This window comes from Scylla paramamosain, chromosome 23 (genome assembly GCF_035594125.1).
Source record: "Scylla paramamosain isolate STU-SP2022 chromosome 23, ASM3559412v1, whole genome shotgun sequence".
Taxonomy (NCBI): Eukaryota; Metazoa; Arthropoda; class Malacostraca; order Decapoda; family Portunidae; genus Scylla; species Scylla paramamosain.
Genome location: NC_087173.1, coordinates 12,570,213 through 12,593,254, shown reverse-complemented (window position 1 = coordinate 12,593,254; position 23,042 = coordinate 12,570,213). Strand labels below are relative to the sequence as shown.

The following is a 23,042-nucleotide window of genomic DNA, read 5'->3' as shown; positions in this document are numbered from 1 at the left end:
GGAGTTAGATCTTGAAAGGGTTTTGACACTTTCTGTTAATGAAGGAAGTTTTTTAGCTAGCTGGAGAACAGACTTGGCATGGTTCCGGGCAGAAATATAAAAGTGCATAAGATTCTGGTGATGGAAGGCTTAAGTACCATTTGTGGGCCACCTCTCTATCATGTATAGCACGAGAACAAGCTGTGTTAAACCAAGGTTTGGAAGGTTTAGGACGAGAAGAAAAGAGTGAGGAATGTACCGCCTCCATGCAAGACACTATCACCTCTGTTATGCGCTCAGCACACAAAGACGGGGTCTCTGACACGGAAGCAGTAGTCATTCCAAGGAAAATCAGCAAAATACCTCCTCAGGTCCCCCCAACTAACAGAGGCAAAACGCCAGAGGCACCTTCGCTTAGGGGGATCCTGAGGAGGGATTGGAGCGATAGGACAAAATACAGATACGAGATTGTGATGGGAGGAGCCCAACGGAAAAGAAAGGGTGACAGCATAAGCAGAAGGATTAGAGGTCAGGAAAAGGTCAAGAATGTTGGGCGTATCTCCAAGACGGTCAGGAATACGAGTAGGGTGTTGCACCAATTGCTCTAGGTCATGGAGGATAGCAAAGTTGAAGTCTAGTTCACCAGGATGGTCAGTGAAGAGGGAGGAAAGCCAAAGCTGGTGGTGAACATTGAAGTCTCCAAGAATGGAGATCTGTAAAAAAGGGAAGTTCAGAATGTGCTCCACTTTGGAAGTTAAGTAGTCAAAGAATTTCTTATAGTCAGAGGAGTTAGGAGAGAGGTATACAGCACAGATAAATTTAGTATGAGAATGACTCTGTAGTCGTAGCCAGATGGTGGAAAACTCGGAAGATTCAAGAGCGTGGGCACAAGAGCAGATTAAGTCGTTTCACACATAAACGCATCATCCAGCTTTGGATCGAAAATGAGGATAGAGAAAGTAGGAGGGAACAGAAAAGAGGCTACTGTCAGTTGCCTCAGACACCTGAGTTTCAGTGAGGAAAAGAAAATGAAGTTTAGAAGAGGAGAGGTGGTGTTCTACAGATTGAAAATTAGATCTTAGACCGCGAATGTTGCACAAGTTAATGAAGAAAAAGTTGAGGGGGATGTCAAGACACTTCGGGTCGTCGACAGAAAGGCAGTCCGACCTGGGGGCATTTATGGTCCCCTCCCCAGATGGGGACTCTGAGGCTGGTGTAGGAGTCGCCATGATGGTGGAAAAATAAAGAGTTGTGTTATACATGAGAGTATCTTAGTAGTTCTGTAAGTAAAAAGGAATTATGTTACAGGCGTTTTGGTGTCTTCGTTCCCGAGTGATCATACTCTTAAGACCACGCCCCACTGAGCGAGCTGTGTGTTGTTATTGTTTGTTGTGCCACTCGCGTCACGCAGTCACGTGGTGTTTGTGTTCATCTTCATTACAACGTCTGCATCATTGCCATTAAATGTTTGATCAACGTCTCATTTAGATAAAATGATAATTTAGATAAAATGCTATATACTTTTGGTATATACATTGTGTGATATATTTTCTTGCGAGAACACTGACAAACTAGCAGGCAAGGACAAGGCATGTATTCCCACCAAGCGCTGTACATGAAGGGTGGCGACCATCCTCCGGAGACTTGTGATGGCCGGGCGGTGGACCGAAGTAAAGATATAAAAATAAATCAGTAATTAAATTGCATCCACGTGCATGTCAACTGATATTAGAGACAGACAGACAGATAAACGAACACATGATCTGGTGGCAGAGGTGTCATGTGTGAGGCGAGTATGCTTTCCTATGAGGCAACACACACTACCCGGCAGGAGGCCAGAGTGTGGCTCGCTGAGGCGTGACAGGCGACACTTCACTCTCGCCTCACTGACAGCAAACACTCGTTAAGATTTGCCTGAATGGTTTGCTGTGTAGCGAGTACACTTTGGCTTTCAATGATAAATTATAATCATTTCACAAGTATTAACATTGCTATATTAATGATGTCGCCCTATACATTTTTTTTTTAAGTAGGAAGGGCACTGGCCAAGGGCAACAAATATCCAATAAAAAAAATATGCCCACTGAAATGGCAGTCCCATAAAAAGGGTAAAAGCAGTGGTCAAAAAATTGATGAATAAGTGTCTTGAAACCTCCCTCTTGAAGGAATTCAAGTCATAGGAAGGTGGAAATACAGAAGCAGGCAGTGAGTTCCAGAGTTTACCAGAGAAAGGGGATGAATGATTGAGAATACTGGTTAACTCTTGCGTTAAAGAGGTGGACAGAATAGGGGTGAGAGAAAGAAGAAAGTCTTGTGCAGCGAGGCCGCGGAAGGAGGGGGGAGGCATCCAGATAGCAAGATCAGAAGAACATTTAGCATGAAAAAAGCGATAGAAGACAGCTAGATATGCAACACTGCGGCGGTGAGAGAGAGGCTGAAGACAGTCAGTTAGAGGAGAGGAGTTGATGAGACGAAAAGCTTTTGATTCCACCCTGTCTAAAAAAAGCAGTATGAGTGGAACCCCCCAGACATGTGAAGCATACTCCATACATGGACGGATAAGGCCCTTGTACAGAGTTAGCAGCTGGGGGGTGTGAAAAAAATTGGCGGAGAAGTCTCAGAACACCTAACTTCATAGAAGCTGTTTTACCTAGAAATGAGATGTGAAGTTTACAGTTCAGATTATAAGTAAAGGACAGACCGAGGATGTTCAGTGTAGAAGAGGGGGACAGTTGAGTGTCATTGAAGAAGAGGGGATAGTTGTCTGGAAGGTTGTGTCGAGTTGATAGATGGAGGAATTGAGTTTTTGAGGCATTGAACAATACCAAGTTTGCTCTGCCCCAATCAGAAATTTTAGAAAGATCAGAAGTCAAGCGTTCTGTGGCTTCCCTGCGTGATATACGAGTATATGTTTACCTCCTGAAGGGTTGGACGTCTATGAAAAGACGTGGAAAAGTGCAGGGTGGTATCATCACTGTAGGAGTGGATAGGACAAGAAGTTTGGTTTAGAAGATCATTAATGAATAATAAGAAGAGAGTGGGTGACAGGGCAGAATCCTGAGGAACACCACTGTTAATAGATTTAGGAGAAGAACAGTGACCGTCTACCACAGCAGCAATAGAACGGTCAGAAAGGAAACTTGAGGTGAAGTTACAGAGAGAAGGATAGAAACCGTAGGAGGGTAGTTTGGAAATTAAAGCTTTGTGCCAGACTCTATCAAAAGCTTTTGATATGTCCAAGGCAACAGCAAAAGTTTCACCAAAATCTATTAAAGAGGATGACCAAGACTCAGTAAGGAAAGCCAGAAGATCACCAGTAGAGCGGCCTTGACGGAACCCATACTGGCGATCAGATAGAAGGTTGTGAAGTGATAGATGTTTAAGATTCTTCCTGTTAAGGATAGATTCAAAAACTTTAGATAGGCAGGAAACTAAAGCAATAGGACGGTAGTTTGAGGGATTAGAACGGTCACCCCTTTTAGGAACAGGTGGAATATAGGCAAACTTCCAGCAAGAAGGAAAGGTAGATGTTGACAGACAGAGCTGAAAGAGTTTGACTAGGCAAGGTGCAAGCACGGAGGCACACTTTCGGAGAACAATAGGAGGGACCCCATCAGGTCCATAAGCCTTCCGAGGGTTTAGGCCAGCGAGGGCATGGAAAACATCATTGCGAAGAATTTTAATACGTGGCATGAAGTAGCCAGAGGGTGGAGGAGAAGGAGGAACAAGCCCAGAATCGTACAAGGTAGAGTTTTTAGCAAAGATTTGAGCGAAGAGTTCAGCTTTAGAAATAGATGTGATAGCAGTGGTGCCATCTGGTTGAAATAGAGGAGGGAAAGAAGAAGAAGCAAAGATATTGGAGATATTTTTGGCTAGATGCCAGAAATCACGAGGGGAGTTAGATCTTGAAAGGTTTTGACATTTTCTGTTAATGAAGGAGTTTTTGGCTAGTTGGAGAACAGACTTGGCATGGTTCCGGGCAGAAATATAAAGTGCATGAGATTCTGGTGAAGGAAGGCTTAAGTACCTTTTGTGGGCCACCTCTCTATCATGTATAGCACGAGAACAAGCTGTGTTAAACCAAGGCTTAGAAGGTTTAAAACGAGAAAAAGAGTGAGGAATGTATGCCTCCATGCCAGACACTATCACCTCTGTTATGCGCTCAGCACACAAAGACGGGTCTCTGACACGGAAGCAGTAGTCATTCCAAGGAAAATCAGCAAAATACCTCCTCAGGTCCCTCCAACTAGCAGAGGCAAAACGCCAGAGGCACCTTCGCTTAGGGGGATCCTGAGGAGGGATTCCAGCGATAGGACAAGATAAAAATATGAGATTGTGATGGGAGGAGCCCAACGAAGAAGAAAGGCTGACGGCATAAGCAGAAGGATTAGAGGTCAGGAAAAGATCAAGAATGTTGAGCGTATCTCCGTGTCCTGTGTCTTCCCGTGGCGATGGGAAGTGGGTCAGAGCACAACAGGCGGGGGAGAGCGAAGGGAAGGGAATGAGAAGGAGGATGCTAAGAGGAAGAGAATTAGAAATGGAAAATGAGAGGAATGATAACCAGAGAGAGCAAGCGAGGGGAGAGTGAAAGAGGAAGGAATGAGAAAGGAGATATTAAGAAGAAAGAAGAGTGGGGAAAGAGAAAATGATAAGGTAAAGATTAAGAGAGAGAGAGAGAGAGAGAGAGAGAGAGAGAGAGAGAGAGAGAGAGAGAGAGAGAGAGAGAGAGAGAGAGAGAGAGAGAGAGAGAGAGTCAATGCACTGCTCTCAGACATCATGGCCTGGGGCGACCGGTGGCAAGTCAAGTTTGCCCCCGAAAAGACTCAGGCCATGGTGGTATCCCGCTCTCACGAGGACGCGCGTGAGGTGCGTGGAAAGCTGAAGATGGGAGACAACAGCATCCCTCTGCAGGACAGCGTAAACATCCTTGGCGTGGAGGTGGACTCGCGGCTGCTCTTCGACCGTCACCTCGAGGACGTGGCCCGAAGTGTCTCAGAAGGTGACACTGTTGAGGCGTCTGAGGCACCTCCTTGACTCCGATGGCCTCCTGACCCTGTACAAGGCTCAAGTCAGGCCCATCATGGAGTACGCGCCGCTCACGTGGATGTCCAGTGCCCGATGTCATCTCAACTTGCTGGACAAAGTGCAAAGGAGGGCAGAGCGCCTCATCAGTGGCGCCAGACAGACGCAGCCTCGCCAGCAACCGTGGCGGCAGCGACAACAGCAGCAGCAGCAGCAGATACAGGAGGATGGGCCGGTGCTGAGGGACACTCTGGATCATCGCCGGGAAGTTGCAGCGCTGACAGTGCTTCATAAGGCGCAGATCCAGAATGTTCCTCACCTAGCAGACCTGAGGGCTACCTGGAGGAGATCTGAGCGCAATACGAGAACGGTATTGAGCAACGATCTCCTCTTGGAGGTGCCAGGGTCTCGCTCCAGCACCCACCAACGGGCCTTCTCCTCCGCCACTGTAGTGTGGTGGAACACCCTCACGGCTGTGGTGGACGTACGACATCTGTCCACACAGCAGATGAAAGTGTCCACACACAAGTGGTTACGCCTTCAGACTCTCAACCCTCCATAAGAAAGACACAAAAATATGGTCGTGTCTGACCTCCGGTGAACTTGCCATATAGATGCACATGACCTCTATTGTAAGTACTGTACATATATAACCATATCATTTTCTAGTTTATTAATCTATTTATTTGCTTATTACTTATACATTGATTTAATCACTGGTTACATACATGTGCCTATACATCTTAGCAAAATATTAATATTTATTATACCACACACAGTAATGCTTTAAAATAGTTATACACCACAAAGATAACTTTAGCAGAGGCCACAATGAACATGTGTGTTTAATTGTTTAGATAAAGAGAGAGAGAGAGAGAGAGAGAGAGAGAGAGAGAGAGAGAGAGAGAGAGAGAGAGAGAGAGAGAGAGAGAGAGAGAGAGAGAGAGAGAGAGAGAGAGAGAGATGGTGGGAAATATGTGATCTTTTTCTGAGCATACGAGTTCGTTTTGAAGCCCCAGAGGATGTGATATTTTACACCACCACTCATTTTTGCCTCCTCCTCGCCTCTTTTCCTGTATCTCTTGTCCTCTTTTCCTTCCTTTCTTCTTTTCTTCCTCCTTTCCTTTCCTTTCGCCTTTCTTTCTTCCTCCTTTCCTTTTCACCTTCTTTCTTTCTTTATCTCTCTCCTCTCTCTTTCGGTTTTCTTCTTTTTCAACTTTTTTCAGCTTCCTTTTCTTCTTTCCTCCCTTCCTTCCTTCTTTCTTTTTTTCTTCCTGCACTTCATTCTTGTCTTTTCGTCTTCCCTCCTTCTTTCCTTCCTTTCCTTTCATTTCTTGTTCTTTACACCTTTCTTCCTTCCTTTCCTTTCTTCTCTCTCATTTTCTTTCCTTCCTTCCTTCCTTCCTTCCTTCTTTCGTTCTCTTCATTTTTTCCTTTCCCTCCTTCCTTTCTTTCCTTCTGCTCTTCACTCCTATCTTTATCTCATTCTCTCCTCCTTGCATCTCTCTCTCTCTCTCTCTCTCTCTCTCTCTCTCTCTCTCTCTCTCTCTCTCTCTCTCTCTCTCTCTCTCTCTCTCTCTCTCTCTCTCTCTCTCTCTCTCTCGTATCTTGCTTTCAGTTTTCACTCAAATTCCTTTGAGATAAAATAGACTTTTCGTGTTTCCCTCATTCAGTGTGTGTGTGTGTGTGTGTGTGTGTGTGTGTGTGTGTGTGTGTGTGTGTGTGTGTGTGTGTGTGTGTGTGTGTGTGTGTGCGTAGGCTGTGGTCCTACGCAGGAAAGAGAGCACACACACACACTGTGAAAAGGGAAATGATTTTACATGCTCTCTCTCTCTCTCTCTCTCTCTCTCTCTCTCTCTCTCTCTCTCTCTCTCTCTCTCTCTCTCTCTCTCTCTCTCTTCTGTCCATTTCCTACCACTAGCAAAATTCGGGTGGAAAATTGAGAGAGAGAGAGAGAGAGAGAGAGAGAGAGAGAGAGAGAGAGAGAGAGAGAGAGAGAGAGAGAGAGAGAGAGAGAGATTAACAGAATTGAGAAACAGACGAAATTCTACCAGATAAAGAGCTGAAAGAAAAAAATGAAATGAAATCATAGGAAAAAAAGAGAAAAATTAAAGAAAGAGATTAGGAAATAGAGAGGAAATAAAAATTAAAACGGGGGAAAAAACTTGATAGGAAGTGAACATGAAGAAGAAGGGTTAAAAGGAAGGACAGGAGGAAAGAAAGCAGTTGGAAGAAAAAAAGGAAAGTAATGGGAGAAGGAAGCAGAGAGGAGAAGGGAATGAAGGAAAGAGAAGAGAAAAAAGAAAAAGAGCACAAAACTTATAAGAGGAAAATCTGATTCATCTATTTCTCTATCTTTATTCCTTTCCTCCTTTCTTGCTTTATTATCTACTATTCTTCTTCCTCCTCATCTTCCTCTTCCTCCTCCTCCTGTTGCTATTACTAATACAGATCCTCTTCTTCTTCCTCCTCCTCCTCCTCCTCCTCCTCCTCCTCCTCCTCCTCCACCTCCACCTCCTCCTCTTCCTCTTCCTCCTCGTCTTCCCGCCATTTTTAATTAAATAATTGGCCTAGTCACTTTAATTAGGAGAGAGAGAGAGAGAGAGAGAGAGAGAGAGAGAGAGAGAGAGAGAGAGAGAGAGAGAGAGAGAGAGAGAGAGAGAGAGAGAGAGAGAGAGAGAGAGCAATTAATAAGCATTTTTAATCAATCCATAAATCTCTTTCCTAATTTGTGGAGAGACTGAAAATTTTGGATCTTACTCAAACTAACTAAATTTTGCACAGGCCTTCGTAAAGTGTCATTTTATGAGGCACACTTTGCATAAACACTTCATACACTTCACTATTCTCCGCAGTGGTTATAATCTCCCTGTGAACAAAATGAACATAGTGATTTTATTTCTTCACACCTACACACACACACACACACACACACACACACACACACACACACACACACACACACCTACACACACACACACACACACACATAATTTTCCCAAGCGTCTTATCTGGAATGCTTTGACAGACAGTACTGTACTGAAGGGTACTGGAGTGTTTTTTTTTATCAGGGGTAGTTTTAAAGGCTCTAATGGAAGTTATTGGGAGCTTTCATTTTTTTTTATTCTCGTGGTTTTAACACGTTCCACTGGAAGTTATTGGGTTTTTCATGATTCCAGTGGTAATTTAACAGGTTTAAGTCGAATTCATTGGGGTTTTCATGATTCCATTTGTAGTTTCACAAGCTCCAGTACAAATTATTAGAGGTTTCAAAGGTGCTTTCATCAATTAAAGGAATGTAGTTGAAATTATTGTGATTTTCGAAGGAACTGGAGTTGTAGATATTAAAGTCTTCAAAAAATACTTTCATGATCGGAATTAAATTTTAAGAGAATAAAATCTCTAAGGGAATTTTAAATAGCGTTTCAAGGACACTTTCACTGTTGTAGTGATACGTAATCGCGAGGAATTAGAGGAAGTTACTGACGTTTCCAAGGATCGTTTCATAATTGTGGCGACAGACTAACCCTTCCACTGCCACACACAACAGTCAGCAGCACCAGCAGCAATGCATCAAGTCTTTATAAGCGTCTACGACAAAGTTAGCGATGAAAAAAAAAAAAAATACATTTCTCAATTTCTTCCCAGTTCAAAAGATTGGATGTGGCTGTAGAACAAGTAAAGATGCCTCAGAGTGACTGGTAATTAGGGAAAGGTGTACCAATGGCAGTCAAAGGGTTAACAAGGTTTCAGTACCATTAATGAGGAAAACATCAACAAGAATCCAACTGACTATTTGTGACCTTTGAAAACAGTCACTAGGAGAACAAACAATTTCAGAATGCGAGTGTGAAATTCAGTTCCTTTATTTGTCCTTATTAATTTGTTCCTGTCGTCTTTAATTTCATGCCTTTTTGCATTCATGTACTTCTCTCTCTCTCTCTCTCTCTCTCTCTCTCTCTCTCTCTCTCTCTCTCTCTCTCTCTTGCTCTTCTGGTCTAGAGAGAGAGAGAGAGAGAGAGAGAGAGAGAGAGAGAGAGAGAGAGAGAGAGAGAGAGAGACAGGACGCGAGAAATTCATTACGTTCAGCAAATTTAGAAAAACATTACGCGCCGCATTAAGCCGTCCACTGTTTTCACTCCACGTCTTCTTAATTATCTGTGAAATATTACTGCCATTACCATTATTATTATTATTATTATTATTATCATTATTATTATTATTATTATTATTATAATAATAATAATTATTATTACTATCATTATTGTTGTTGTTGTTTTTGTTGTTCTTGTTCTTGTTATTCTTATTCATATTCTTCATCTTCATGTTTTAGTTGTTGCTGGTGCACTCTCTCTCTCTCTCTCTCTCTCTCTCTCTCTCTCTCTCTCTCTCTCTCTCTCTCACGTAAGACCCGCGGCAGTTTCCAGCGTTGGGAAGCTCTGCAATGGAGGGAGACGAGGGAGAGGGAGAGGCTGTGACGTCAAGGGAGAGTGGTGACGCAATTGTGACGTGCGTGGAGTGAGAGAGAAGTGAGAGAAAGGCTGAATCTCTCTCTCTCTCTCTCTCTCTCTCTCTCTCTCTCTCTCTCTCTCTCTCTCTCTCTCTCTCTCTCTCCCTCCTGTCACATCTATCAGTATTTCAGTCATGAATGTTTATAAACGTAAATAAACAAAAACTCTTTACGTGACTAATGGGTTTTTCTCAGACTATTATTCTTTTTTTTCTGAATCAGTCTGCATTTTCTTTCATTACTTCACTCAGAGATATCAATAATTCTTCATAAAGAAATAAAAGCAATTTACTTTATTAGTTTATTTATTTTATTCATTGATTTACTTACATTTTTTTACCAATATTATGTATTCCCTTAGCCCGTTTATTGTACACACCCGAACAGCATTTCTCACAACACATTTTATTTGACTTGAATTATTCGTGAAAACTTCCTACACAACTTTTCTTGCGTTATATTCATTTGTAAGTCCTTTCATTAATGTATATCCAACGTCACATATTCTACGTTTCCTTTTTATGCACCTAGAGTAAGAAATTGTGTCACATTTTTATATTAACACATTCCTTTAATTCACCTGTAAGTGTGCACTCACGCAGCCATAGTAGATTCTCCTTCAATTCGTCTTATTTTGTGTGGACTCCTGCCACATCTTATTCATCATTAAGTATTCTTTTTGTCCACCTATCAGTGCACACCCTCGCCACATCCATACTACATTTTCTTTTATCTCGCTTTATTGGTGAGAATTCTTCTCCCACTTCACGTAACATAATACATTCTTTACAGTTCATCTGTTATCGTGCACCCTCACCACATCCTCACCACATCAATGTTACTATAGTTCATCTGTTATCGTGCACCCTCACCACATCCTCACCACATCAATGTTACATTTTCTTTTAGTTCCTTTTATTGGTGATACTCTTTCCATAATTCATTTAACATTAGGCAGGTTTTTTTTATATATATATTTTTTTGGTCCATTCATTTGCGTGCAAGCCTCACCGCATCTATATTGCATTCTCTTTTACTTCATTTTATTAGAAAGAACTCTCGGTACATTCCTGCCAATTTTGCAATATTTTTTTTTCTTTTTCGTTAGTACCCAACCTCACCGCTTCACAGTATCCTTCACAATTCATTTTTTTTTTTTCATTTCAGTTACTAGCGCGGTGGCGGGCTCCTCCCCTCACACCGCAGCGGGATGCCTGGAACACAATCCCCGCACAGCTCTCCACGCACCGACTCGTTAGCACCACACTAAACCAACCCAGAACCTGACCCTGAAAATTGACCTTTCACTCTTCCCTCTCCCAATATTTTATTTCTTCCTCTCATTTGTTCTTCCCTTCCATTCTCCCACTCTGTTCTTCTTCGCTCTTCCTTTTTTTTAAATCTTGACATTTGAATTCCTCTTGTCTGCTCAAGTGAAGCGAATGGGGATTTGCTTCGTTCAGTGGTTCAAGTACTATAGGGTTGTACCATTGCCAACAAAATCATTTTCGCTGTGATTTCATCAAGAGATCTCAAATTTTCCGTGGTATTATTCATTCCAGCTTAGGCTCCAGCACACTTGAACACTGTATGGTTTGAGTGCTAGACAAATGTTGCCATCTCTTTATTTGCTTGCGTCTATAGTTTTTGATCAGCAGGAAGCAGAAAGCAAAAGTGAATGAGTGAAAAATGAGAAAAGATATCTTTCCTTGATCAGAACGACTTAATATGTTTTCTTCCCCAAGACCTCTAACCGAACTCTAATAAAAATAGAAAAAGCAGCGTTGCAGCACGTCCTGAGAGCAAGACAGATCCTGGAGGGCTGGACTCGACTGGACTCAGCTCTCTAGACGTCTCTTACTCCTCAACAAAGCGAGGCGAGGCGACCAGCGGGGTTCATATACCCGACCCCGCCATTCAGTGGAAAGCCTCCTGACCCGCTCTGACCGCCGCACGCACTTGCACCGGCTAAGGCAAAACAATAAATGGAAGCAAAAAGGAAGACGATGCTGCTGCTAAACTCAGGATGAAACTGACCGCACAGATATACTTTACTTCCCACGACCTGCACACATTTCTAAAAGGCAAGGCAAGGGAAGGTGAACTGAAGCGAAAAGATGAAAATAAGTAAAGGGAGAAGGGTGTATGATATTATTATTTTTATTTTTTTCAGAGATGAACTTTTCGTTATTGTTTTCTTCCTTAGGCACGAGTGTTCAATTCTAGATACATTTATAAAAGGTAAGGGAAGAAGAGGTGGAGTAAAGCAGAAAGATGATAATAAGTAAAAGGGAAAGATGCTATTTTCTTCTAAGATGCACTTTGTTATTTTTTTTTTCCTTAGACACAATAAGCACTTGTTTTTAGATACATTTCCAAACAGAATAGGAGTGAAGCGAAAAATTAAAATGAGACAAGGGAGGACGGTATATTTCTGTTTATATTTTCTAACCCAGACATGTGCAATTTTTTTTTTTTTTAGATACACTTCAAGAGGGAATAGAAAATGGAGTGAAGAAGAGATGGAAGGAAGAAAGAACAAAAATATACTTATGTTTTCAGTGAAGGGAGAAAGGTGTATGTTATTATTTTCCTCCTTAGACTTGATGGATTAATTTTTCAGATACCTACATTTCAAAAAGAAGAAAACAATAGAGTGATATACTCTTTCATTTTTAAATTCCTACATTTCAAAAAGGAAGAGAAAGTTGAGTGAAGTGAACAGAGAGAAAGATGGAGGTCATTATTTTCCTCCTTTTTCACATGCATTTATTTTAGTTACACTTGATAAAATAACAGAAGATGGAGTGAAGTAAAACGATACAAAATAAATGAGAGGGAAAGAGAGAAAAGTTATACATGTTATCATTCCTACTTGTGACGCATACACGTGTGTGTGTGTGTGTGTGTGTGTGTGTGTGTGTGTGTGTGTGTGTGTGTGTGTGTGTGTGTGTGTGTGTGTGTGTGTGTGTGTGTGTGTGTGTGTGTGTGTCGGATATGAAAATCATCTCCCTGGCGGAATACATCCCATGCATACAAATTCAGTTTTAATTTTCTTGAGTTTATCTACTTTATGCATTACGGGAACAGGGATGAGAATGATGGTCCACTACTACTACTGTTACTACTACTACTACTACTACTACTACTACTTTTTTTTTATGTAGGAAGGACAATCCTACATATAGAAAAAAAAAAAATATATATATATAGAGAGAGAGAGAGAGAGAGAGAGAGAGAGAGAGAGAGAGAGAGAGAGAGAGAGAGAGAGAGAGAGAGAGAGAGAGAGAGAGAATAGAGAAAGGGAGAGAGATGCGGGGAGAATTATTCATAGGATCACCTATTAACTATGCTTAATTATACATCCACGAGCACCGTCCAGCAAAAAGTTAATTGAATCCCACTCCATCAATCTTCCACTCAGCCCAATTTTCTCTCTCTCTCTCTCTCTCTCTCTCTCTCTCTCTCTCTCTCTCTCTCTCTCTCTCTGTGTGTGTGTGTGTGTGTGTGTGTGTGTGTGTGTGCGTGTGTTCTTATGCATCCTCTTTCCTCATGTCAAATTTGTATAGTAAAAGTTTTACGTTATGGTGGAAAAAGTAAAGTTCATAAAATATCTGCGCCGTAACTCACACCGTAATCGATAAATTGTATATAGCATATCTATCTATCTATCTATCTATCTATCTATCTATCTATCTATATATATATATATATATATATATATATATATATATATATATATATATATATATATATATATATATATATATATATATATATATATATATATATATATATATATATGCATGAAATGTCATTTTGAAAATATTGATGCAAGCACTACCGTGTGACGATCCACGTGTCAACACAGCCATTATTAATTAATGTGCAATTAGGGCAATCGCTCTATAGCTGCTTGTGTAAATAGCGATGAAATATGACGTGAAGTAAATGAACTATAAAGGCATGAAAATTCGCTTATAAACAATAAAAAAAAATGTAAGTAAAGGAAACATTGTGAAGGAGAGAAGGAAAAAAATAAATAAATAAATAAATAAAAACATAAGAGAGTGAAACTAACGGGCGTGGAAATGAGGGTGGGACAGAGCACGGAAAACACACACACACACACACACACACACACACACACACACACACACACACACACACACACAAAGTGTAGATGACGGACACGTGTCAAAAAGAAACAAAGAAAGAAGAAAATATGAAATAAAAAAAAAGGAAAAAACTTGGGATAAATAATCAGGAAGGAGGGAAAAACATTAGGGAGAGAATAATCTTTGCATTCTCTCACTTTCCCATTTCATTTTCCTCTTCTTCCTGCTCCTCCTTTCAGATTTAATACAGCGCCATTTCTCTTTCGCTGGGACATCTTTCCTGCATAATTTTATCATAACTTTCTTCTATACAGACGCATTATAAACAAGTGTGTGTGTGTGTGTGTGTGTGTGTGTGTGTGTGTGTGTGTGTGTGTGTGTGTGTGTGTGTGTGTGTGTGTGTGTGTGTGTGTGTGTGTGTGTGTGTGTGTGTGTGTGTGTGTTCTTAAGGCTATCTAACATCCCCTATTATTATCATCATCTATCAATCTATCTGTTTATTTATCTGTCTTTTTGTCTATTTGTCTTTCTATCCACCTATCTATCAGTCTGTCTATTCAGTATCCATCTCTGTATCTATCTATCTATCTATCTATTTATTTACCTGTTGCCAGAAATGTACAGAAATGGGGCCCTCGACTCGAATCCAATGTTTTAACACGGAGGGGAGCTGGCGGCAGGATGTAAAACAGATGGGTTTGCAAAGCTGGTGTGATGTTTATCTGGCTTGGCGTTGATGAATCTGTATGAAAGAAAAATAATGCAACGAGGAGGCTACATTATACTGTCACCGTTATTTTCTGTTCATCTATTTTAAAACTGCTGTGTGTTGTTTTCCTATTTTTAAGTTAGCAAGTTCTTTTAGTAAGTACGTGGACTCTTACGTCATCACTCCTAACTTAACGCTTAAAAAGAAAAAAAAAAAAAAACACTGACTTGAATGCCACATGATGAACAGCTACAGGTCTGTGTGTAAGAACTGTTGTTGAGAAATTATACTAAGGTGGAACTTAGGAGGATGTGAGTGTCATAAAAAAATAAATAAATAAATAAAAATAAAACACGTGCTTTACTTCTACAAACCTTCAGGGATCCATACTCGGTGATAAATTATGAATGACAAGCAAAGAATATAATACTGTTTTATTCTCCTCGCTCGAATCCCCTTCCCTTCCTTTCCTTCATTCCTTCTCCCGTCACTGAAGGCAAGATGCGCGAACTGTCCCCCAGCAACTTGAGGACGGAGGTGGAAACTTCAAGTGTCCCCCAAGGCGAGGCAGGCAAAGAGTGATTTATTTACCGACAAGTTACGATCAAGTTTATGTGGTTCGTCTCAGTTCGAAACCAATCAGGAGGAAATAAGGAAGGTGGATAAGTTTACGATTTAATTTATGAGGAGGAGGAGGAGGAGGAGCAGGAGCAGGAGCAGGAGGAGGAGGAGGAGTAGTAAAAGTAGCAGTAGATGGATGAGGAGGTGGAAAATAAACACAAAGGAACACAAAGGAAAGAAGAAAGGAAAGAACATACAACAACGGACCTGTTGCCCCAATGACGTTTTTGATAATAAACAACACCGTCTTATCTAAACTGAATGAAGCAGAACAGTAAAAGCCACAGCTTCCCCCAACTCAGTATTCCCTCCAGCAGGGGCTGCTGCTCACGTTTACTTAAAAATACATTTTCTTTTATAAAGGAACGAATACAGCCCACAATCTAAAAGAAGAACTTAATTTCATCACAAATAATAATTTTAAAAGGACAAAATATAACTGCTATAATACTACATGTTAATTGTGGATTAGAGATTAATTATGCACGCAGTAGCTCTACAGAGCCGTCACACTGTCAACAACGCTGCAGGCGACAAGGTCATAACATATTTAGCTGTTACGTATTCGTCAACACCTTCAGCAGCGCGGCAGTGGCCAGCACTGTGAAGACTGAGGGAAACTGAGGGATAAAAGTACGTACTTCACTTAATATTGAACCGGAAAAAGTACGCACTTCAGTGAGACATGAAGTTAGAGACCGACATTTTGTGAGAAAATGGTTGACCACCATCTTGTTTCTAAAGCGAGGTGTCCTAATACTGGGAGTGGCGAGAGCTTCCTCCTCAAATCTTAACAGAAGGATTCGCCGCCTTCATTCCCATTAGGTCATTAGCGTAACCTCTTGTAACTCAGCCAAACCTCACCCATCCTTACCTAATCCATCGCCTCGACCCTCCCTTGGCTGCCTATCCTTACGTAACCTCCATGTAAAGTACTCGTACATCGTTGGCTTACCTTTACCGAGGTTTCCTGGCGTGGCGCGGGAGGAAGTTAGGGAGCCGCCGGTCCTTAATTGTGGGAATCTTGCCCTGCACACATCTAAGTTGCCGGCAAAGTACGTATATGTAAGCTGAGGCTCACGTCACTAGAGCACTGCGACACTTAACACCATGTCTGACGAGTTGGTGTGAACACTAACGCTATTCCTTCTTTGATCTTTTCCCGTAAATCACGTCGCGCCGCCATAACCGTCCGCCGTGACCACTAACTGGTACATTCAGCAGAGGACAATAGGTGTTAGAAGGCGTCTGTCACGTGTGAGCGTCTCAGCTTCAAACAACAAAAGGCGTATCACAAACAATTAAATAAGATTCTAACACATATATACATCACCTGATTCCCTTATAAACAGAGGATACCCTGCATCACTGTCCTTATAGCCCGCGTTCGACCCTCGCTCCGAAACCCACAATGAACCAGTTTCAAGAAGCCTGAACCATGAAGCTCTGATCAAATTAGGGAGCTTTAAGGGAAGATTAGACGGGTTTATGGATGGGGATGATAGGTGGAAATAGGTAGGTATATTTCATACAGGGACTGCCACATGTAAGCCTGGTCGCTTCTTGCAGCTTCCCTTATTTATGTTCTTAAGGTAGCGAGAGACTTCAGCTTCCATGACTCCGCTCTGCCGACAGTACCGTCATCTGATAGCCTGACTCAATGCTGACGTCGAGAACGGGTAGAATCAGTGGGTAACTCAGTTATTCATAATATTCCAAACCTATCTCCAAACACCTTTTTTTTTTTATTTATTTTTTTTTTTTAAATCTTTATTATCTTCTATAGAGAAACAAATGATTGTGGATATACTATTCAAATTCTGTTCATATCAGTATTACAACAGCAGGCATTTTAAAATTTTAACAATTACGATTACTATTAGCTCCCATAGGTAAAACATATTATGAGCTATGATCATCGTGAAGGAGAGAGAGAGAGAGAGAGAGAGAGAGAGAGAGAGAGAGAGAGAGAGAGAGAGAGAGAATATATATATATTTTGTGATTTACTACCAATATGTATGCTTGAGTCTACCATTCCAAAAACGCACTTTATATATTTTCTTTCGTTTCCCTGGAAAAAGAAAACTTATCCTGATGCAGGATAAACTATTGTAGTATTCAGAACTGTCTCGGTGTACAAGAAAATATACAACAGCAGCAACACACTCGTAGCCTTGGTGTTCAGCTCGATAACTTCACCTACAGACTTACAATAAACAATCTAACAAATAGATGCACCGTTCATCACTGCAGTCATCGCGACGTTCATAATGGTGCGAGGTGGTGGTTAAATTTCTACACACACACACACACACACACACACACACACACACACACAAAGGGAAGGAACAAGAGACAAGGATGATGAAGGAAGAGGGGCGATGATAATGAAGGAAGGAAGGAAGGGAGAAATCGAGTTAGGACGTAGATCACAAACGCGGTGAGTCACAGATTGCCTGCCCCTCCTCACCTGTTTTATCATAATTGCATCAAGAGCTCACCTGCGCCACTGATGAGACGAAACAGAGAGAGGAAAACGAAAGCAACCTCGTGTACCTGTGATGAAAATAAACGAAATTTTAGATGCAAACTATACACTTCTCGAGAAAATAAAAATAAGACTTAACTTTCTATACGTCTGAGTGGCTGGTTCTCTCTCTCTCTTTCTCTCTCTCATAATTTCTTCCTGACTCATATTCATTACCACATACCTTACCCATCTCCACTTATTTCAAAAACCATCTATTTTTTTTTTCTCTCTCCCATTCATTGTTTTTTCCAGCAGGGAACGGCTGTGAGAGATGACGAGGGCCTGGAATGGACAAAGAAAAATTAGAGTGGAGGGGAACTTAATAAAATGGATATCATATTATTGTCTTTCTGGCTGTCCCTGAGCAAAAGAAATCCCACAGAAAATTACACTGGAATAAAAAAAAATAAAAAAAAAGATGAAGCTAAGGTAGAAAAGACAAGACAAACATAAAAGTAATGACAGGAGATTACTAGAAAAAAAAATTCAGTTAATAGAAAAGGCATGACACATTCAAAACTAAACAAAAAAAAAAGAAAAAAAAGGTAAAAAAAGGAGACATAAATGGAAAAGAAAAAAAAGTGAAAAAAGGAGGAAATATTGAAAAGTAAATTAGAAAAAAAAAAAATTGAGTAAAAGATAAGAGGACATGGTTTAATTAACATGAATGCAAGGACGAGTCAATAACTGAACATTGCGTCAAATATACGATGACACTTTACTGTACGTGGCGCAAAGAGAGAGAGAGAGAGAGAGAGAGAGAGAGAGAGAGAGAGAGAGAGAGAGAGAGAGAGAGAGAGAGAGAGAGAGAGAGAGAGAGAGAGAACCAACCACTCAGGTAGACAGGCAGACAGGCAGACAGAAACAAATAGACGAAAACAGAGACAAAAATAGGAACAATAAACATTAATTAACAAATGATCAGAGAATTTATACAGTCAAAAATGAGATGAAGAGAAGAACTTATAGAAATGGAAGAGGAGAAAAAAGGCGAGGAAGGAGTAAAAAAAAAAAGAGAAGAAATAGGAGAAGAAGAAGATAAAAATGCATAAATTCAGAGGGAGGGAGAGCAGGAGTGTGTAAAGACGAGAGGGAAGTAAAGAGCATGTTGAGAGTGGAGGCTTAGGAGAATCGAGGAAGTAATGAGCTTGATGTGAATGAAAGGAGGAGAAGTGAAGTGAGGATATAAGAGAAAGGAAGAGTGAAGAGAGGAACAAATGAAAAGACAAAAAAAAAAAAATAGATAGATGGAGAGAGAGAGAGACAAGAAGTAACTGTAAAAACACTACTCCTTCCTTACTGTCCTAAAAAAAATATATATAAAAAGTTAAATAGACCAAAGCTTCAATCGGCTTGCCCAGTTTAGTTTCTGCTGCGTCTTGAAACATTCCGAATCATATCAAAGTAAAAAAAATGTGTGTTCAGACAATAATGCATAGGAAAGTAGATTTAATGAAATGTACAAAACACTATTATCATACTTGTGCATCTCTTCCTGTTTCTACGCAAGTTTAGGATAACCAATAATTCCTCGTCTAAACCTTTTATTATTTGTTTTATTTATTTTATGTTTGTCGCGTTCCTAGATATTGGTAGTGACGCAGCAGACAAAAAACCGCATCATGTCAATAAATAATATTCCATAATTTACACTGTCGTCTTTATCAGTATAGAGTAATTAACTTATTACCGTAAACCAGAATATTTCCAGCCACGATCATAAATAATAAATTATCACGATGCGTCACAACAATTAATAATTTCACAAATCGTGTCGTTAGTTCCCATGAAATGTGTACCATGATGATCAACTAGTAAAAGTTTTGCCATACATGAATTTGATTTAACACGTAATTATGTAAACTACATGTGCAGCCCTGGAGAGAATGGGCCGCGGTCACGAGTCACTGTGCAGCGGCGCGGCCAAGCAGGTGTCTGGGGCAGGATTTGGCTGCACGGGACACCAGGAGAGGTGCCGCTGCGTGCGCGGGCATGCCTGGCTTGCCCCCCCTCCCCCCCCCCCAAAAAAAAAAGTAGGTTCAAAGGAAACCTAATAGAATTCTTCTAAAATCTAAGTCATGTAGCAACCTAAATGTAAATACACAATTTCCCACAGATCACTCTAGCTTCATGAGAAACCCTTTACAAAATTATACCACAGCCTTTTAAAACTTTCAAAACGAAACAGTTATTCTAATTCTTATTAATTTATTTTCGCTATTATTTGGAACAAACTGCCTTCACAGACAATAATCAGTAACTGAAACCCTTCAAGAAAGAACAGACATGAAAGCGAATCCCTACATTGTCTCTTCTCATCCCAATGAACACACCAGGAATCACTGCTCCTTCACACGCGTTATTAACGTTTCTTTTATTACGGATTGCGAAATCTTACATGCATCCACACCGAGCTTGTGTATATATATACATATACATACGAACGGCCAAAAAGGAAAGAGCCAAAAAGGAAAGAGATGTATAGAAACTGTATGAGGAAGGCTTACAATTTAGATCTGAGCCGAGCTCTATCAAAAGCTTTTCAGATCTAAAGCAACAAGTTATTTTTTTTTCTTTGCCAGAACTCCTAAAAGAGATTAAACAAGATTCATTGCGGAGAGCCGGATGATCATCACTGGCTCGCCATTCATGCCATTCATCGTGAGCAAACAGATCCTTAAGAATCTACAGACTGAGGAAGGATTCAGAGTGGTAGTTCGTGGGATTGGAGAGGTCACCCTTTTTAGGAACATGATGAATGCAGGTTAACCTTCAGCAGGGAGAAATTGTCAGTGCTGATAGGTAAAGTAGAAAGATTAAACCATATAAAGAGCGAACACCAAGCACAGATTCTACATATTAGTCAGATTACACAATTTAACAATGATATGCTTAGATACAATACATAGCACTGGATCACATGTAAACAAGCTACACCTTGTTTATATTCATTAAGTGATAGTAAGCTCCGTTTTTTTCCTGTGTGTGTGTGTGAAGCATAACCTCATGTTAGAAAAGTATATGTACAATGTGTACAAATATACATCACAGTAATTAACAAAATCAAATTCCTTTTCTCCTCCACATCCGGACATACGATGCGTCTCTAATTAGGTCAACGGTTGTGAAGGTCAGTAGGGAACAAACGACTCGCATCACATCAGTCAACTTTTTCTTTTTTAATCCCTCGTTCAGCTAATCACTCAGTCCCTCCCTCCTTCCTTCTTTTTTTCCTTACCTCTTTGTTGCTGTTCTCTTCTCTGCTCTCTGCACTTTATACTTGTTTTTCGGACCTTCCTGCTTTTCCCGTCCTTCCGTTTAATCTTCTCTTCAAATTTTCCCTCTCTATATTCTTCCGTTAGTAATGCCGTTATCGTTATCGTCCAATCAGCACCAAGTTATGCCTGCGTGTCTGCCCAATCTGGAAGTCGCGGAGCGGTACGTCAGCTAACCACTCACGAACAAAAAGCTCATTACACATCAACCAACCAAATTAGTTGATATCCCTGGGCGCTGCCATAATGAGGAAACAAGTTCATTTAGATAGAAACGAAGCAGGAAGAAATGGAGAAGAGCGAGAGTGAGAGGGGAGGGTGAGAAAGAGAAGCCAGCGAGGGGAAGAGAGCGAAGGACTGGAAACATTAGCAAAACTGTCTGTCATGCACCTTCCTTCTCCTCCCTCACACTTATTGAAAAATAGTAATTAAACAGCGAGTGGCATAAACACGACATAGGGTTAGAGAGAGAGAGAGAGAGAGAGAGAGGGGGGATGATTAAGTTACTTCCTAGTCACATAATTTCCTTTCTCACAGACATTATTCCCATTGATTTCTTACAGTAACAGCTGATTATAACCTTGCATCGTCCTACTATGAAATCATCCTTCACTTCCCTCACTGCATCAAAGGAAACTCAAAAGGTTATCAACTTCTCCCCTTCTTCCGGCTCTCGCTTTCTCCTCTCCGTACTTGTCTTGCATTTTTTTTCATCTCTCTTCCCTCACCACGAGTTCGTTTTGCTTTCTCTTATCACACACGTCTTCTCAGATGCGCTTCCCCTTGGCTCTAATTCCCGCAACTACTTCCAAGTGATCAAAAAGTATGGAAAATTCAGTAGTAAGGAAAGGAGAGCAAGGAAAAGAGAAGCTCAAAATGCAAGTAATACGAGAAAAAGAGAAGAGAGGGAGGGAGGAAAGAAGGAAAAGAAAAAGGAGGAGGAGAAAGAGGAGAAGGTGCAAAGGAAGGTAATGTGTAGGTTACTCTAAGTCTCAAGAAACAAATTGGAAGTGAAACTGCGACTTTCTGTGAAACTTGCTCCTGTTATAATGAGAATTAGAAGGCGGTGAGGGGAAGGGCTGCGAGACGAGAAGGGTCCAAGACGAGAAGCTCTGGAGTAGGAGAAGGAGAGCGAGAGAAGGGGAGAGGTGAAAGAAAAGGCGAGGATGGAGAAAGGGATGCGAAGGGAGAGGCAAGGAGGGAGGAACAAGTAAGGTTTATGTACTCGTTAGCATGCATATGACTGAAACTTGCGACGCCATGAAAAAACTTTTTTTTTAGTTACAATACGTGTGTGTGTGTGTGTGTGTGTGTGTGTGTGTGTGTGTGTGTGTGTGTGTGTGTGTGTAAGTGACCTTGTCTGTGCTTGCTCGTGCATGTCCCTTTATTGGTGCACGCAGTCACAGTCACACAGCTCCGGAGTTCCGTTCAAAAATACTCGAGCGTTGATTTCTCTGCCTTTCCTTATTTTCGTTGTTAAGTATCCTCCTCTCATGCTTTCTCCTTGTTATTCACTATTGGCAACACACATGGAGTCACAACCACAAATCCTAGCATCATTGCCAATAACATCTTTAACCACTACTGTCGCCATCACCACCACCACTACCACCACAACTTAATACTGCTACCACAATGTATCAACACCCTATATTTACTCTTTTTAATCGTCTGTCACACACACACACACACACACACACACACGAGAAAATAACACCAGCACCATGATAATTCCTAGTTGCCCTGCATATACACACAAATGCACGAATATTCCTCTAAATGACAGATTCATGATCATGGTAAATGTCTAAAGTGATAGCGAGTAACCACAGCCATTAATATAAAGCGATTGCGGTGGTGCTGTGGGTGAAGGATGAAGCGACCGTGGCCATTAATTATCGAGGTCAGCGCTGTGACTGATATTGGGAAGGCATGCACCGCGTGGAGGAGGCGAAGACGAAGAGGACGACACGGACGATAAGACTGCTTAAGGAGAGGACGAGGAAGAGGACAAGGAAGGGAAGGAGAAGGCAACGAAGAGTGGTAAGGGGAGAAAGATTAGTTAGAAAAGTAGTAGTAGTAGTAGTAGTAGTAGGAGAGATGAAAGCTCCCATATCCAATGTCCCAAGGCTATCAGAAAAAAAATCAAGTCCCATGCAGTGTAGAGAAACTGTATGGATTTTTTGTATCAGAAAGAGAAAAGAGATAAGAACTGCTACTGCTGCTTTAATTCACTGCTAGGTAACCAACAATAGCCTCAGAAAATCAGCATTTCAA

At 41.0% G+C, this 23,042-nt stretch overlaps 1 long non-coding RNA gene across 10 annotated transcripts in view; it reads right to left on the bottom strand.

Moving 5' to 3' along the window:
• LOC135112235 (uncharacterized) overlaps positions 1-23,042 on the bottom strand; it is a 57,767-nt gene that overhangs the window by 17,070 nt on the left and 17,655 nt on the right. Inside the window, exons 2-5 of one of the 10 annotated variants that reach the window (XR_010274184.1) lie at positions 20,729-20,911; positions 17,672-17,772; positions 17,462-17,516; positions 14,234-14,371 (exon numbers count right to left, since the gene is read on the bottom strand). The exons of 1 other annotated variant lie outside the window; for it this stretch is intronic. This is a non-coding gene — a long non-coding RNA (uncharacterized LOC135112235). Of the gene's footprint in view, positions 1-14,233; positions 14,372-15,914; positions 16,713-17,461; positions 17,517-17,671; positions 17,773-20,728; positions 20,912-23,042 lie in introns of those variants that run through there. 8 more of the 10 variants (XR_010274189.1, XR_010274187.1, XR_010274185.1 and 5 more) reach the window with 8 other exon arrangements.